Below are 18,214 nucleotides of genomic sequence, written 5' to 3'. Positions count from 1 at the left end.
GGCCAAGGCAGGTGGATCACTTGAGGTTAGGAGTTCAAGACCAGCCTGGCCAACATAGTTGTTGCAAACAGGTTTATAACATGGGGGAAAATCCACACTGAGACAATGGATCACTCAGCAAGTCTAGTTTACTTCCTGTAGGAAGGGTGTAACTCACTGGCAGTCTTGTCACGAGAGCACACCTGAACAAAGGAGACAGGGACATTTATAACTTTCATAACCTGACACAATTGCCCTACTGCTGTGACGAGTTTCCATTGGCAGGAACGGGACCTTACATTCTATGCTTGACCTGACTGGCTAAAAACTTGGAAATTTCCTGAACAGATAAGGGGAAAGAAGACAAGGAAGAAGACAAAGCTAGTTAGAAGGTTAGGAAGGTTTCCAAATAAGGAATGGCATTCATCAGGGTTTGGAGCTTGCCCAGTTCTGTTCAGACATGCTGGAGCGAGACGTAGCTGATTCAGAGAATATATATACATGGGTATATGTTTATGCTAATAGCAGATAATGGTCATAGAGCAAGAGACTGTAACTCCTTATAATGTAGTCTAAGATATAAACTTTGAAGAAAAACTTTCCCATCTCTCACAATAGTAAAATCCCATCTCTACTAAAAATACAAAAACTAGATGGGTGTGGTGACGTACACCTGTAATCCCAGCTACTCAGGAGGCTGAGGCAGAAGAATCACTTGAATCCAGGAGGCAGAGGTTGCAGTGAGCCGATATTGCACCACTGCACTCTAGCCTGAGCAACAGAGCAAAACTCTGTCTCAAAAAGGAAAAAAAAAAAAAAGAAAGAAAGAAAGAACATTATTTGAACAATAAACTTGATCTAATGAACCAGTAACTAAAAAATAGACTATATACTCTTTTCATTCAAATGGAGCATTTACAAAAACTGACCATTCAAAGGATTAAGGCAAATGTTTTTGAAAAAGTTAAAAATAGGGCCAGGCGCAGTGGCTCACACCTGTAATCCCAGGACTTTGGGAGGCCGAGGCAGGTGGATCATGAGGTCAACAGATCGAGACCATCCTGGTCAACATGGTGAAACACCATCTCTACTAAAAATACAAAAAATTAGCTGGGCATGGTGGCACCTGCCTGTAATCCCAGCTACTCAGGGGGCTGAGGCAGGAGAATTGCCTGAACCCAGGAGGCAGAGGTTGCGGTGAGCCGAGATCACGCCATTGCACTTCAGCCTGGGTAACAAGAGCGAACCTCCGTCTCAAAAAAAAAAAAAGAAAAAGAAAAAGTTAAAAACATATGTTAAACATTCCAAAGCATACGGGCCTTAATTCTATCAACATATAATTAAGTTGGGATTCAATCCTAAAAATATATTTTTTCAAATCTGTATGTTTGGAAATTTGAAACCATTTCAGAAATACGCCAAGGTCAGAGAAAAAAATTCAGGCAAATTAAAAAGGGCTTATAAAGGAAAAAATTTAAATATAGCATATCAAAGCTAGTAGGATAGTTCTACTCCCATTTAGAATGTAAAAAGTTGCAAGACAATGCTCTCCCACTCTAACAATAAGAAAAAGATAGTTAACCACTAATCACAGTCTTTCCAAGTACATCAGAGAGCTGAGAATGCATAAACCCTAATGAAATAAAACCCAAAAACTGACTAGCATGGTTGCCTTCCCTTGGTCGAGCAGCAGGGGACAGAGGATCTTGCTGCAGATGAGTAAGAAGAGAGGACTTAACTTTTAATGGATTTCTAGAGATGAGAAGAAGGTTTGCATGATGGTTTAGAATCCCTAACAGCCCCATATGCAGAGACTCTGTAGTCATGGCCAACTCTACTCCATAGGTCTTTACCAAACGTGTATGAAAAAAACTGGAGACAGAACAGACCTGTTGAGAGAACCTCTCTGAAGCACATGCATGGAGGAACCTCTGGGGCTGCAGAACAATAAAAGAAATGACTACATGTGTGACTGGGGTACTGGAGGAAAGAAGAAAGAAAAGAAGTCAAAATAAGCATTAGAAGAAATAATGGCTAAAACTTTTCCAAAGTTTGCTCATTTTTAAAATTTTTTGTAGAGACAAGGTCTCACTATATTGCTCAGGCTGGTCTCAAACTCCTGGCCTCAAGCGAGCCTCCCAGAGAGAAACTCACAGATTCAAGAAACTCAGTGAAGCACAAGTAGAATAAACAAAAAGAAAAATACCCCTATGTATATCATGGCACTCATGAAACCAAGAATAATAAGACAATCTTGAAAACAGTCAGAGAAAAAGCAGAGCAATGATTAAAATTACCAGTCACTTCTCATCAGAAAGTATGAAGGTCAGAGTACAGACAGATAACATCTTTGAAGTGCTGAAAGGAAAAAGTAACTACCATTGCTGAGTTCTTTATACAGAGTAAATATCCTTAAAGAATGAAGTCAAAACAAGGGCATTTTCAAATAACATAGGTTGACAATAGAACAAAAGGAAAAGCTGTAACTATCAAGTTTCTAGAAGAAACATAGAATGTCTTGGACAACTTGCGATAGGCAAAGATTATTTTAAAGAAATTGAAAACACTACAGTCTTTAAGTTTTTAAAAACATTGATAAGCTAGGTATCATTAAAATTAATAACGTGTACTCTTAAAAAGATACCATTAAAGCCAGGTGCAGTGGCTCACGCCTGCAATCCCAGCACTTTGGGAGGCCGAGGTGGGTGGATCACAGTGTCAGGAGTTGGAGACCAGCCTGGCCAAGATGGCAAAACCCCATCTCTAGTAAAAAATTTTTTTAAAAAATTAGCTGGGTGTGGTGGCATGCACCTGTAGTCCCAGCTACTCAGGAGGTTGAAGCAGAAGAATCGCCTGAACCCAGGAGGTGGAGGTTGACAGTGAGCCAAGATAGCGCCACTGCACTCCAGCCTGGGCGACCAAGTGAGACTCCATCTCGATCTCTTAATCTCGTGATCCACCCACCTCAGCCTCCCAAAGTGCTGGGATTACAGGTGTGAGCCACCGCGCCGGGCCCTGAGCCACGATGCCCGGCCTGAGACTCCATCTCAAAAAAAAAAAAAAAAAAAGATAACATCAAAAGAAAGAAAAAGGAAGCCATAGACCAAAAGAAAATATTCAACACATATATCTTGCATTTAGAGCAAAGAACTTATATCTAGAAGTGAAAATAAAAGAACTCTTACCAATCAATAATAAACAATCTAACTGAAAAAAAAAAAAAGAGTGAAAGACTTAAACAGACACTTTAAGAAGCTGTATGGGCTGGCTGCAGTAGCTCATGCCTGTAATCCCAGCACTTCAGCAGGCTCAGGGGGGTGGATAACCTGAGGTCGGGAGTTTGAGACCAGCCTGATCAACATGGAGAAACTCTGTCTCTTAAAAAAAAAAAAAAAAAAAAAAAGCAGCAGCTGTATGGATAGCCAACAAGAACATGAAAAGTTGCTCAACTTTAAGGAAACACAACACAAAACCACCATGAAATACCACTACTTCCCCATTAGAATGGCTAAATTTAAAAAGCACTAGCAAGCCAGGCGCGGTGGCTCACGCCTGTAATCCCAGCACTTTGGGAAGCTGAAGAGGGCCGATCACCTGAGACCAGGAGTTCAAGACCAACCTGGACAATATGGTGAAGCCCCATCTCTACTAAAAGTACAAAAATTAGCTGGGCATGGTGGCACATGTCTGTAATCTCGACTACTCAGGAGGCTGAGGTAAAAGAATCGCTTGAACTCAGGAGGTGCATGTTGCAGTGAGTCAAGATCCTGCCACTGCACTCCAGCCTGGGTGACAGAATGAGATCCTGTCTCAAAAAAATAAATAAGTAAAGTCTTGAAGGAGAGATGTGATCATCCGGTAAAGAGTTTTCTACTTGGCTGGGTGAGGTGGCTCATGCCTGTAATCCCAGCACTTTGGGAGGCCGAGGCAAGCAGATCACCTGAGGTCAGGAGTTTGAGACCAGCCTGACCAACATGGTGAAACCCTGTCTCTACCAAAAATATAAAAATTAGCCGGGTGTGGTGGCAGGCACCTATAATCCCAGCTACTCAGGTGGCTGAGGCAGGAGAATTGCTTGAACCTGAGAGGCAGAGGCTGTAGTGAGCTGAGATCATGCCACTCCACTCCAGCCTGAGCAACAGAGCAAGACTCCATCTCAAAAAAACAAAAGAAGAAGAATTTTTCACTTGACATTTCTCAGCATATAAAATGGGTTATGGGTGAGTCAAGATGTGACAGCCAAAGGCTGCAAGAGCCTCTAGACTCGTCACCTCAAGTCCTGCCTGGCCTTACTGACCCCAGTGTACTAAAACAAGTGGTCAGTTTCTGCATGGGCCATGCTGTGGAAAAGTTTAGGAAATATTAACATAAGGAATGGGAATATAGAGAAGAGGCTCAAGGACAGAGGCCTGGGGTAGCTCAGACGTAGCGGCCAGGAAGATGAGGAATAGTCAGCAAAGGAGACTAAGAAAACATGAGCAGTGATGAACGTGGTAAGCCACGACAGTATGTTATACCAAAGCCAAGGATTTGAAGAGTTTGAAGAAAGGAATGACCACGTCAGATGCTGCAGGCTGGCCAAGAAAGAGAAGGTTTCGGCTAGGCATGGTGGCTCATGTTTGTAATCCCAGCACTTTGGGAGGCCAAGATGGGCAGATGGCTTGAGCCCAGGAGTTCAAGACCAGCCCGGGTAACATGATGAAACCCTGTCTCTATAAAATACTTTAAAATTAGCCAAATGTGGGGGCACTCACCTGTAGTTCCAGCTAATCAGGGTGGGAGGAGCATTTGAGTCTGGGAGGTTGAGGCTGCAGTGAGCCAAGATACACCACTGTACTTTAGCCCGCACAAATGAGTGAGACCCACGAAAGAAGGGGTAGGGGAAGGAAGGAAGGAAGGGAGGGAGGGAGGGAGAAAGAGAAAGAGAAAAAGAGAGAAAGAAATAAAGAAAGGAAGGAAGAAAAGAAAGAAAGGAAAGGAAGGAAGAAAGGAATGAAAGGAAGGAAGGAAGGAAGGAAGAGAGAGACTTGATTTCAAAACATCCTTAATGTTTTCTCACATACAGCCTTATCTTCACTCTTACTGTCAAAATAAAAGACACACACCATACACATTCACACTTATACACATGCCCTTATTAAGGACCTGGCATGTGTAAATTATTAGTTTGATACAGTGAGACATAAAAAGTAACTTAATTTTTAAAAAGTTATTTGGTCAGGCAGGGTGGCTTACACCAGTAAGCCCAGCACTTTGGGAGGCCAACGTGGGTGGATCACCTTAGACCAGCCTGGCCAACATGATGAAACCCCATCTCTACTAAAAATACAAAAATTAGCCAGGCATGGTAGCACATGCCTGTAATCCTAGCTACTCTGGAGGCTGAGGCACAAGAATCAGTTGAATCCAGGAAGCAGAGATTGCAGTGAGCCAAGATCAATCATGCCATTGCATTCCAGCCTAGATGACAGAGCAAGACTCTATCTCAAAAATAAAAATAAAAATAAAAAAGTAACTTGAAGCCGGGCGTGGTGGCTCACGCCTATAATCCCAGCACTTTGGGAGGCCGAGGCGGGTGGATCACGAGGTCAAGAGATCGAGATCATCCTGATCAACATGGTGAAATACAATAAATCTACTATAAATACAAAAAGTTAGGTGGGCGTGGTGGCGCACGCCTGTAGTCCCAGCTACTTGGGAGGCTGAGGCAGGAGAATTGCTTGAACCCAGGAGATGATGGAGGTTGCGGTGAGCCGAGATCGTGCCATTGCACTCCAGCCTGGGTAACAAGAGCGAAACTCTGTCTCAAAAAAAAAGTAACTTGAAAGCAGGGACTCTGGCTAAAGGAATTTATAAATAGGTTAGAGAAAAAAGTAGTAAAAAGGTAAGCAAAGAGAAAAAAGATATAAATAACAATCCAACATAAAATATCATTACAAGGTGATAGAAGATTTGTTGCCAAATGAAATATGAAAAAATTATTTTGTATTTTTAAAAAATTACAAAGCCAGACATAACTGACTCACACCTATAATCTCAGCACTTTGGAAGCTGAGGTAAGAGGATCGCTTGAGTCTAGGCATTCAAGACCAGCCTGGGCAATGTGGCAGGACCCATTTAAAAAAAGGAAAGAGAGAAAATGTTTTTTTAGTCACAAGAAGGAAAGCACTTGAAACTGGGCTATAAAGGAAAGACTTCAGGGAAGCCAGAAGATGAATTTGAATAAGGCCTTGAAAAATGAATGGGATTCATAAAAGCACGAAGAATGAGAAAAAGCTCAAGTAAACTAGTTTTGCTAAAGAGACTATAGTTTAGTGAATAATTAGAAGGAAGTCTCAACACAGAATGAGGTCAACTCAGAGAGAACCATTAATGCCAGGATAAGAAGTCTGAGATTTATTTTATGGGCAATGAGAGCCACTTAAAGGTTTAATGCAGGTCTTTCACTCAATCAATGCGGTATTTTAGGAAGACTATCCTGGCATAGCATAAGCCTGGCATAGATGTGGGAAGCCTGTCACTAAACCCCTCAGTCTCCCTCTAGGATGCCTTTAAAAAACAATAATAATAATAAGCTTTGAGAACAGAGTTATTCTCCAACAAGAGTTTCTGGATAAACATCTCTGTGATGTTCACTGCTGCAAATACCTTGTTTAATTGGAAAAGACTACAGATGACCAAATCACGGACTGATATATTCAAACCCTGCCTTGTGATGAAACTAAACAAGACAGGGCTTACTCAGGATAACCATTGGACAAGCAGGAGGGACCTTTCACTCTGCTCTCTCTTTCCTATATCTAGACAAAATGCCAGCAACTCTAGACCACCTCATTTTGTTCTAGTCAAGTTCTTTTTTTTAAGAGAGAGACAAGCTCTGACTCTGTTGCCCAGACTGTAGAGCAGCGGTGAGATCTTAGCTCACTACCAGTCTCTCTTGGGCACAAGCAATCCTCCAGCCTCATCCTCTTGAGTAGCTGCCTCCTGTGTAGTATACTACCATGACCTGCTTGATAGTACAGGAGAATGAGAGCAAGCAGGGAAAATGGCAGTTACTTATAAAACCATCAGATCGGCCGGTGAATCATGAGGTCAAGAGACCGAGACCATCCTGGCCAACATGGTGAAACCCTGTCTCTATTAAAAATACAAAAATTAACTAGATGTGGTGCCACGCACCTGTATTCCCAGCTATTCGGGAGACTGAGGCAAGAGAATCCCTTGAACCCGGGAGGCAGAGGTTGCAGCGAGCTGAGATCACACCATTGCACTCCAGCCTGACAACAGAGCAAGACTCTGTCTAAAAAAAAAAAAAAAAAAAAAAAAAAAAAAAAAAAAATCAGATCCTGTGAGACTCATTCATTATCACGAGAACAGTATGGGGGAAATCATCCCCATGATCCAATTACCTCCACCTGGTCCAGCCTTTGACAAGTGGGTGGGACCTTTACAATTCAGTGTGAGATTTCGGTGGGGACACAGGGCCAAACCATATCACCAGTAATTGACATCTTGGCCTGTACGCTTTACCTTTTAGGGCTTCGTGTCCTAGGGCAGATGCCACAGAAAGATGCTACTGTTTCTACCCCTCAAAGCGCTGTAAACACAGGGGCAAGGCTGTACAGGCTCTTCTGTTCTCCACCAAAGTGTCTTACACATTGTCACCTTGGAAAAGAAGCTTGATATACACAAGCTCTCATTTTCTGCTTGGCATAAAATACACCCAGCAGAAACCCACCTGCCGCTCGGCTGTGGGGACAGATTCATGTCTGGCTGGGATGGGTGTTGGGGGTGGATGGCGAGGACAACAGAATGATCCTGCAGACCCCATGCTTGCAATGAGACTGCCACTTGACAAAGCAGGGGAAGTGCCAGATTCACTCCAACTCCTCCAAACTCCAATTTATGAGGGAGAAACGTTTGGAAACCCCCAAGACTGTGTAGAGCTAAAGCAGACAGGCAGGGCTACAATGGCAAGCTCAGTAGGATTTGGTGAAATCCTTTTAAAACGTTAAGGAAAGCTCTCCACATGCGGGAAGGAGTAACCTAAACAGCATCCCTGAGTCTGACAAAAGCTGTGGGCTTAGGGTGCACCAGTCCATTTAACCTTGCACTGGAGTCAGACCAGTGTCCTCTGCCGCCATCTAGTGGAAATTCACAGGAATGCGGACATTTTCTAAAGTGACCGATTTTTAAGGAGTCATAAATAATTGACTATTTTAAAGATTTAAGCCACATCTTAAGACTGGATAAAACCCTTCATTTACATATGGCAGACAGGGGGAAAATACACTTTTTATGAAAAGCTTAAACAATGTTCACCGTAGTAAGTTGGTTTGGTTAAAAACTATCATGTAATATTGTTTGATGTAAAATACCTGGGCCGGGCACGGTGGCTCACACCTTTAATTCTAGCACTTTGGGAGGCCAAGGCGGATGGATCACTTGAGGCCAGAAGTTTGAGATCAGGCTGGCCAATATAGAGAAACCCGGTCTCTTCTTTAAACAAACAACAAAAAAAAGTTAGCTAGGCATAGTGGTGCATGCCTGTAGTACCAGCTACTCAGGAGGCTGAGACACAAGAACCACTTGAACCCAGGAGGAGGAGGTTGCAGAGAGATGAGATCATGCCACTGCACTCCAGACTGGGCAACAGAGTGAGATTCTGAAGGGAGAGAAAGAAAAAAGAAAGAAGGAAGGAAGAAAAGAAGGAAAGAAGGAGAAAGGAAAAGAAGGAAGGGAGGAGGAGGGAGAGAAGGAGGGAGAAAGGGAGAGGAGGAGAAGGGAGGGAGGGAAGGGGAGAAGAAGGGAGGGAGGGGAGGAGGAAGAAAGGGGGAGGGGAGGGAAAGGGAGAAGATGGGAGGGGAGGAAAGGAAGGAAGGGAAAGGAAGGACTAGAATTCACAAACTAAAAGCAGTATTGTTTGCATTATAAAGACTAATGGCAAAAATTATTTCAGTTGTCTAGCATATGGGGGAACATCCCATTGGGGAATAGAAATAGAAATACAAATCCTGGTGATCACCAAATGTACTGTCTTTTTTTTTTTTTTTTTAATCTGAGACAGAGTCGCACTATGTCACCCAGGCTGAAGTGCCGTGGTGTGATCATAGCTCACTGAAGCCTTGAATTCCTGGGCTCAAGCAATTCTCCTGCCTCAGCTTCCCAAAGTTCTGGGATTACAGGCATGAGCCACCACACCCAGTATCTGGGACTAAAGGTGCACCTCACCATGGCTGGCTAATTTTTTGTAGAGACAGGGTCTCATCATGTTGCCCAGGCTGGTTTTGAACTCTTGTGTGGGTGGGAGACCCCATGGAGACCCCACAAGTGCCAAGGCAAGGGTCTGAAGCCTCAGTCTGTTCCCATATGAATACAGAATTAGAAAAGAATTAGAGACATAGTTACATATTTATTCCTATATATAATCATGAATAATCACATCGTTATTCATATGTAATCTACAAAAACATATATACTCAATATCTTTTAATCTTACTAATGATTATGAGGTTATGAAGCATGGAACTGAGGTGACATTGTGAACAAAGTGATCCTAAGGCAAGATGCTCTAAGCCCTCTGACACACCCACATAAGGGATGCTGGAGGATGCCTTGGCTGTGCAGCAGCGCCAGCGCTGTGAAAGCGCCCACTGTTTAGCCAGCTAGGGAAGGAGACGTCCAAATGTCCCAGACATCTCCTTCCTCGGGGGAGTTAGGAGAAAACTCCACTTCTCCAAGCTCTTGTGTAGACCTGACAGCTGTCAGGCAGGCCCACAGACATCCGGGGGCTTAACTGTCTCTATGTGATGCTGTGCTCCAGTGGTCACATTCCATGTCTACTTTCATGTACTGATTCTGCACCTGGTCCCTCTTTTTCTTTTTCTTTTTTTTTTTTTTCCTCCTTTTCTTAAAAGATAAAATCAGTAATAGTAACATAAACCTTAATGTCATTGTTCTTTCTTGACAAGTATGAAAAAGTGCTGACATATTAGGTTTTCTCCTCGCGTTAGCTACATGAAGGACCTGAGCCCCTATCTCCAAGACACGTGATTTACTTGACCCTATCACTGACCACCATTACTTCACCCTACCTGCCCTGCCCTCTGCTTTGTACTCAATAAGTCAGAGCATCCAGGCAGTCGGGGCCACTGCCAGATTCTGTGCTTTGGTTGACAGTGGACCCCTGGGCCCAAACTCTGTTTTCTCTTGGTGTCTTGTGTCTTTTATTTACATAGTTTCTCGTCTCCACACCTGTAGAGAGGGGCTCACAGGACCCTGTAAGGGCTGGACCCTGCACTCTTGGGCTAGGCAGACCTCTCACCTCAGCTTCCCAAAGTGCTAGGATTAAAGGCATGAACCACCTCATGCCTGAACAGGACAAGCCTGAACTTGTCCTTTTTTGTTAAAGATGTTAACTAAAGTCTTGGAGGTACACCATTGGCAAAAGTTTAATAAAATGCTTCTGGTTAACCTTAGGGTTGTTTCCCTGAAAGCTCATGTCAACTATGTTGCGAGGCAACATTGCTTAGAGTAAAAATGATCACTGGTACCTTGCATCTGGACTCACCAGATAGTTATATGTGGTATTTATACCAGTTTTTGCTTTCTGAGAGTAGAATTCTTGTACCTGGGCATGTCCCTTGCAGAAACCCTGGAAGCTGTGTTTATGGAATTGTTATGGGGTTGTCTTCTGTGGGGCATAGGGCTTTTAAATCAGGAATGCTGGAAGCAGTGGCTCATGCCTATAATCCCATCACTTTGGGAGGTTGAGGTAGGAGACTTGTTTTAGCCCCAGAGTTTGAAACCAACATGGGCAACATAGCAACAAATTTTTTTTTTAATTAGCCAGGCATGGAGGCATGCACTTGTGGTCCCAGCTACTGGGGAGGCTGAGGCAGGAGGAGCGCTTGAGCCCAGGAGTTAGAAGATGCAATGAGCCACGATTGTCACTGCACTCCAACCTAGGTGACAGAGTGAGACCCTGTCTCAAAAAATCAATGAATCCATCAATCAGGGCAGCTCTCCCAAAGGCCCAGTGTAGCTCTTGCCTGTCTCCTTGTATCTACTGAGTGAACTGCATCAAGGACACTCCCTTCGAGGAATGAATACCTGAAAGAAGCTGCCTTGATAACAGCTGGGGCTCCTATGCTTTATCCTTCTAAATACTCCGAACATGACCCCTGTGAGTTGTCTCACAACATGATCATCTTGTGAGTTTGAATAAGCCTAAGAAGACCACTAGTGGGGATTGCATAAGTTACATCAGCCAAAATAATTTTTCTTTTTCTTTTTTTTTTTTTTTTTTTTTTTTTTTTGAGATGGAGTCTCACTCTGTCTCCCAGGCTGGAGTGCAGTGGCCCTATCTCCGTTCACTGCAGCCTCCACCTCCTGGGTTGAAGTGATTCTTGTGCCTCAGCCTCCCAAGTAGTTGGGATTACAGGTGCCTGTCACCACACCCAGCTAACCTTTGTACTTTTAGTAGAGACAGGGTTCTGCAATGTTGGCCAGGCTGGTCTTGTACTCCTGACCTCAAGTGATCTGCTGGCCTCAGCCTCCCAAAGTACTGGGATTACAGGCATGAGCCACTGTGCCCAGTTGTCTTTTGTCTTCTTTGATTTGGAATGGTTCTTTAATCTTTCTTTGTTTTTCCTTTCATGACATGGACATTTTGAAGAGTATAAGCCTACTGTTTCAGTAGAATGTCCTTCAATTTCACTTTGTCTGATATTTCCTCATGGTGAGATTCTGGGTTGGGGCTTCCCCTACTTTAGGGAAGTCCACTCTGGCACCCTCCTCCAGCCTCCCACTCAAGTTCACAGCCAAGGAGGCAAGCCCATTGGAGCCTGCCCACTGCCACCTTCTGGAGCAGAAGTTGGCAAACATTTTCTCTAAAGGACCAGAGAGTGAATATTTTAGGATCTGCAGGACACATGGTCTGCATCACAATTGGACTTCGCCACTGTAGCCTGAAACCAGCTATAGATAATACATAAATGAATTAGCATGGCTATATTCCAATAAAGTTTTATTTACAAAAAAACAAGTGAAGGGCCAGATTTGGCTCCTGACTCTAATTCATGTCCCAGTCACCAAAACCTTCAGAATTCCATGCCCAAACAGCCTCCAGTCTATTTCCAGGGTAGGCCTCCCTTTCCTGTGTGCCTTATCCTGATGAGCATCATATTGCCATGGGAGTGTATGTTTTTCCTAGACCAAGAGGTGGCTAGATTTTGCTTTGTTTTGTTTTGTTTGCAATGGAGTCTGGCTCTGTCACTCAGGCTGGCATGCAGTGGCATGATTTCAGCTCACTGCAACTGCCGCCTCCCAGGTTCCAGTGATTCTCATGGCCTTGTCAACCACCACACCTGACCAAGGTAGCTGTTTTGAGGACAGTTGTGGATACACAAGCTGAGGTGTCTGCAAGAGTGCATGTGAAGCCCTGGCACATTGCCAGGCTCAACCATCCTCCCACCTCAGCCACCCAAAGTGCTGGATTACACGTGTGAGCCACTAGCCAAACTAAAATTCGATTTTTTTTTTTTTTTTTTTTGAGATGAAGTCTTACTCTGCCACCCAGGCTATAGTGCAATCGTGCGATCCTGGCTCACTGCAACCTCTGCCTCCCAGGTTCAGGTGATTCTCCTGCCTCAGTTTCTCAGTAGCTGGGACTACAGGTGTGCACCACCACGCCTGGCTAATTTTTGTATTTTTAGTACAGACAGGGTTTCATCATGTTGGCCAGGCTGGTCTCAAACTAACTTCAGGTGGGTTTCCTGAATGGAATCGTAGTTCTATTTTTGGTTCTTTGAGAAATCTCTATACTGTTTTCCATAAAGATTGTACTAATTTACATTCCCACCAGCAGCATATAAGTATTCCCTTTTCTCCACACCTTTACCAACATCTGTTGCTTTTTGTGGAATGTCTTTTCTTCATAGTTGATCTAATTTCCTTTAACCTCTTGATATATGAACAATAAATTCATCCTTTGTGGCAGCATTAAGACCTTTGGAGGTTTCTTGTTCTCCTGCTCTCATTCATTGAACACACACTCACCACCACCACCACCACCCCCCTACCACCATGACTACCCTACCTTTGCCATCTGATCAGCACAGGGCCTGAAGGCACATTCCCTGTATCCAGAACACTACAAAGTGACAGGATGTTGTAGGAGTTACCATGCTACCAACACAACTGCATGCTCATGTCCAAGATGCTTTGGAATTCCAGCTAACAAAATAACACCAATATGGTACCCAGATCACATAAGCACTCAAGTGTATCCAAAAAGATGAGCAATTCTTTAAAATGTGATCCCGAAAAATATCTTTAACTTTTCACAATCTCAAAAGGTAAGTGACAGGTATTGCTCTAAATATCACTTTCAATAGTATATTACTTGTAGCAAGGCAGTCTATAATTTTAAGAACTACTGCTATGTAATTTACATAATTACTATAATATAGTAACAGTTATATAATGCACTGTTCTTTTTATTATGTTGCTCAGTGTTTTTACTTTTATCCTAAAATTGCTTTCCATAAACTGCAAAAGTTGTTTCTTTCAATACTTTCAGTTTCTAGAGAAAAAGCAATTTTATGAAAGTGTTTTACAATAATATATTAGTTACTATATCATTTTATTTGCCAAGTTATGCCCATATCTTAGCATAATTTACTTATTTATCCCTTCAATGACTCCGATCACCATCAGAACACAAAATTATGCAAGATAAAAAGTTGGGCCAGGTGTGGTGACTCACACCTGTAATCACAGCACTTTGGGAGGCCGAAGCAGGTGGATTACCTGAGGTCAGGAGTTCAAGACCAGTCTGACCAATGTGGTGAAACCCCATCTCTGAAAAAAAAAAAAGATAAAAGGTTGGGTAAAGTAGGAATTTTGCACACAAAGAGGTAGAGCCAAATCAGTTATTGAGTACATTAATTTAATTTCTTTTGTAATGGGTGCTCTAATAAAAGAGCTGAGGCTTGGACTTTAAAACTTGTGGTACAGGCTGGGCATGATGGCTCATGCCTGTAATCCCAGCACTTTGAAAGGCTGAGGCGAGTGAATCACGAGGTCAGGAGATTGAGACCATCCTGGCCAACATGATGAAACCCCGTCTCTACTAAAATACAAAAGTTAGTGGTGGCACGTGCCTGGGTAGTCCCAGCTACTCAGGAGGCTGAGACAGGGGAATCACTTGAACCCAGGAGGCAGAGGTTGCAGTGAGCCAAGATCATGCCGCTGCACTCCAGCCTGGCAACAGAGTAAGACTCTGCCTCAAAAAGAAAAAAAAAAAAACTTGTGGTAGAAATCTTGGCCTAACAATCAACCACCTCAAGTCAACACTATCACCTTTCCCAGCCCTTAGTGCCCCCACTATCAAGAGAGGAACTTGATAGTGGTTCCTGTTCAACACAGGTAGTATGAAGATCAAGTGATAAAATGCTTTTAAGAGAAAGTTAATACTGGTGACATTAATGTGCTAGTTGTTATCTCATGACATGCAAAGTCTTCTCATTGGATCATGATTCCCAGTGCTGTCATGGCATTGCTTTCCTTTGACAGACTGTGATGGTTAATTTCTCATGACAACTTGGCTAGGCTAAGGGATGCCCAAATCACTGGTACAACATTATTTCTGTGTTTGTCTGTGCAGATGCTTCTGGAATAGATTAGCACTTGAAACAGGTGACTGAGTAAAGATTACTCCCACCAATGTGGATAGACATCATCCAATCTATTGAGACCCTGAATAGAACAAAAAGACAAGAGGGCAGACATAGTGACTAACACTTGTAATTGCAGCATTTTGGGAGGCCAAGGTAGGAGGATTGCTTGAAGCCAGGTGTTCAAGACCAGCCTGGGCAACAGAGTGAGATCTTGTCTCTAAAAAAAATTTTTAAATAGTGTGGTGTGGTAGTGACATGGGATTTGTTCCCTTGATCTTGATCCCCTTCAGGGTAGGAACTGGAGTGGCTCATTTCCCTCAGTCTGCCGCTGGCCACTCCTTGCAAGAGGGAGCGTGGGAGCAAGCAAGTGCGGGACTCAGGTTATATGAATGGATTGAAGAGTAGCGTATGTGAAGTATTTTATTGGGTGATAGAAATGGCTCTCAGTGGAATGGGAATTGGAAAGGGGATGGTGTGGGAAGAAGGTGATCTTCACCAGAAGCCACACCATCTGAAGTTAGCCATGTCTACCTGTGGTCTCTAATGCTCAGTTGCTGCTTCTCTGCTTGCCACTCAGCCGCCTGTATCCCCACTGCTCAGCCACTTGCGTTCTGCCAGCTGAAATCCTTTTATGGGCACAGTGCATGGGTGTGGCAGGCCAAAAAGGCAACATTTGGGCAGAAAAACAGGGTCAGCTGTTTTCACTTAGGGCCGTGGTTCCAGGCTTACGAGTGGGGTTTAGCCAGGAGCCCAGCTGTTCTATATCAGTGGTGCATACCTCTGGTCCCAGTTACTCAGGGGGCTAAGGTAGGAGGATCACTTGAACTCAGAAGGTTAAGACTGCAGTGAGCTGTGATTGCACTATTGCACTCCAGCCTGGGCAACCAAGCAAGAACCCTTCTTAGGAAAAAAAAAAAGAAAAGAAAAGAAAAAAAAAAGAAAAAAAAAACGGAAGAGGGAATTCTGTCTTTCTGTTTCTCTCCTTGAGCCAGTACATACACGTTTTCATGCCCTCCAACACTGGAGCTCCTGGTTCTGAGGTGCACCCTACCCTTATGCCTGCACTTTTCCCTTCTTAGACCTTTGACTTCAGATCAAATTACACCACTTGCTTTCCTGGATCTCTAGCTCCCAGACAGCAGATGGTGGACCTCTCAGCCTCCATAATCACATGAGCTAGTTCCTACAGTAAAGCTCTTCTTATCTCTCTCTCTCTTCTTCTATAAATAGATGAGAGAGAGACAGAGACAGACAGACAGCAATTCTCAGCCATCCAAGAAGCTGAGTTTACAGGCGCCTACCACCAGGCCTGGTTAATTGTATTTTTAGTAGAGACAAGGTTTTGCCATATTGGCCAGGCTGCTCTCGAACTCCTGGCCTCAACAGGAGATAGACAAACAGACAGATAGACAGATAGATAGATCCTATTGGCTCTGTTTCTCTGGAGAAACCTAATACACAGACAACGTTATCTGGATTTTTCTACACAGGCAGCAGCGTGCTGGAGCTATCCTCCCTCAAGGTGGAATCCCACCTTGAGAATAAGTGCCTCCTTAAATCTTGTGCCCTAGGTGCTTACCTTGCCTTACCCTAGTGCCAGCCCTAGTACTTTGGAGAAAGATCCATAAAAAGCCAGTAGATACAGGAATAAGCCAGTGTAATCATGTCTCAGTCTAAAGAGCTCTGATTCCTGAAGTTCCTTCACAAAGGAGTCGGCCCTGGCCATTCCTCTGCATTGGGCTGACAGTGGGCCTAGAGTCATTGGATTGTACCTTCATGTCCCATCATCATCCAACTCCAGAACTTTCTCCTTTTCCCAAACTGAAATTCTATATCCATTAAGCAATAATGCTCTAATCTTCCTGCCCTCAGCCCCTGGCAACCACCATTCTATGTTTTTGTTTGTTTGTTTGTTTGTTTTGAGATAGTTTCACTTTTGTTGCCCAGGCTGGAGTGCAATGGTACAATCTCAGCTGACCTCAACCTCTGCCTCCTGGGTTCAAGCAATTCTCCTGCCTTAGCCTCCCAAGTAGCTGAGATTATAGGCTTGTGCCACTATATCTGGCTAATTTTTGTATTTTTAGTAGAGACGGGATTTTACCATGTTGGTCAGGCTGGTCTAGAACTCCTGACCCCAGGTGATCCACCAGCCTCAGCCTCCCAAAGTGCTGGCATTACAGGCATGAGCCCGGCCCCACCATTCTACTTTCTGTCTCTGAGTTTGACTACTCTAGGTACTGTATTATCAGTGAAATCATATAATATTTCTGGTTTTGTTAGAATATATCCTCTTATCAAAATGAATAAACTCCTGGTTAAAGATGTTGGTTTAACCCTATACTTTTTTTTTTTTTCTTGTTACCCAGGCTGGAGTGCAATGGCGCAATCTCGGCTCACCGCAACCTCCGCCTCCTGGGTTCAGGCAATTCTCCTGCCTCAGCCTCCCTAGTAGCTGGGACTACAGGCACGTGCCACCATGCCCAGCTAATTTTTGTATTTTTAGTAGAGACGGGGTTTCACCATGTTGACCGGGATGGTCTCGATCTCTTGACCTTGTGATCCACCCGCCTCGGCCTCCCAAAGTGCTGGGATTACAGGCGTGAGCCACCGCTCCCGGCAACCCTATACTTTTATCACCACTCCCTCCCAATACCCCACTAAATAATAGTAAAGGAGGTAAAAAAAAAAACCTGGAAATCTACAACAAGACATGAGAAGACACCAAGAGTTAAGAAATTTCAACAGAATTATTAAAGATATTAAGTAGCCAGGTGCAGTAGTTCATGCCTGTAATCCTAGCACTTTGGAAGGCTGAGGAAGCAAGATTATTTGAGGTCAGGAGTTCAAGACCAACATAACAACACCCATCTCTACCCAAAAAAAAAAATTAGCCAGGTTTGTGGTGGTATGTGCCTGTAGTCCCAGCTACTCTGGAGGCTGAGGCAGGAGGATCACTTGAGACCAGAAATTGAGGTTACAGTGAGCTATGATTGCACCACTACACTCTCTCTAGTAACAGAGGGCAAGACCCTGTCATTAAATTAAAAAAAAAAAAAAAAAAAATCTGACAGGTGCTTCTCAGGTTAAATAATTAAAAAAAAAAAAAAGAAAAATATAAAAACAAAAAATAAATAATAAAAATAAAATTTTTAAAAAGAAAATAAATAAATAAATAAAAATCTAAAGTAGAGGGTGGACTCAGAAGACAAATAGTGTAGGATTCCACTTACATGAGATTCGCAGAGTGGTCAGATTCATAGCGACAGAAGGTAAAATGGTGGTTGCCAGGGGCTAGGGGTAAAAAGAAATGAAGAGTTATTGTTTAATTGTGTACAGAATTGTATTTGCTTGTGGTTTTGTTTTTGTTTTTGCTTTATTTTTGTTTTGTTTGAGACAGTCTTTCTCTATCACCCAGGTTGGAGTGCAGTGGCACCATCTTGGCTCACTGCAACCTCTGTCTCCCAGATTCAAGCGATTCTTGTGCCTCGGCCACCCTAGTAGCTGGGATTGCAGGCATGTGCCACCATGCCAGGCTAATTTCTGTATTTTTAGTA

At 43.4% G+C, this 18,214-nt stretch overlaps 1 long non-coding RNA gene across 1 annotated transcript in view; it reads right to left on the bottom strand.

Annotated features, from left to right (window-relative positions):
- The window catches only part of LOC141581175 (uncharacterized), a 51,708-nt gene extending 33,764 nt beyond the window's left edge, over positions 1-17,944 (bottom strand). Inside the window, exons 1-2 of the long non-coding RNA XR_012513704.1 lie at positions 17,891-17,944; positions 13,792-13,842 (exon numbers count right to left, since the gene is read on the bottom strand). This is a non-coding gene — a long non-coding RNA (uncharacterized LOC141581175). The remainder of the gene's footprint in view (positions 1-13,791; positions 13,843-17,890) is intronic.
- Positions 17,945-18,214: the final 270 nt, after the last annotated feature.

The sequence above is a fragment of the Saimiri boliviensis genome, chromosome 14 (genome assembly GCF_048565385.1).
Source record: "Saimiri boliviensis isolate mSaiBol1 chromosome 14, mSaiBol1.pri, whole genome shotgun sequence".
Classification (NCBI taxonomy): domain Eukaryota; kingdom Metazoa; phylum Chordata; class Mammalia; order Primates; family Cebidae; genus Saimiri; species Saimiri boliviensis.
Note: the sequence above shows the minus strand (reverse complement) of the source record. Positions and strands in the feature narration are given on the sequence as shown.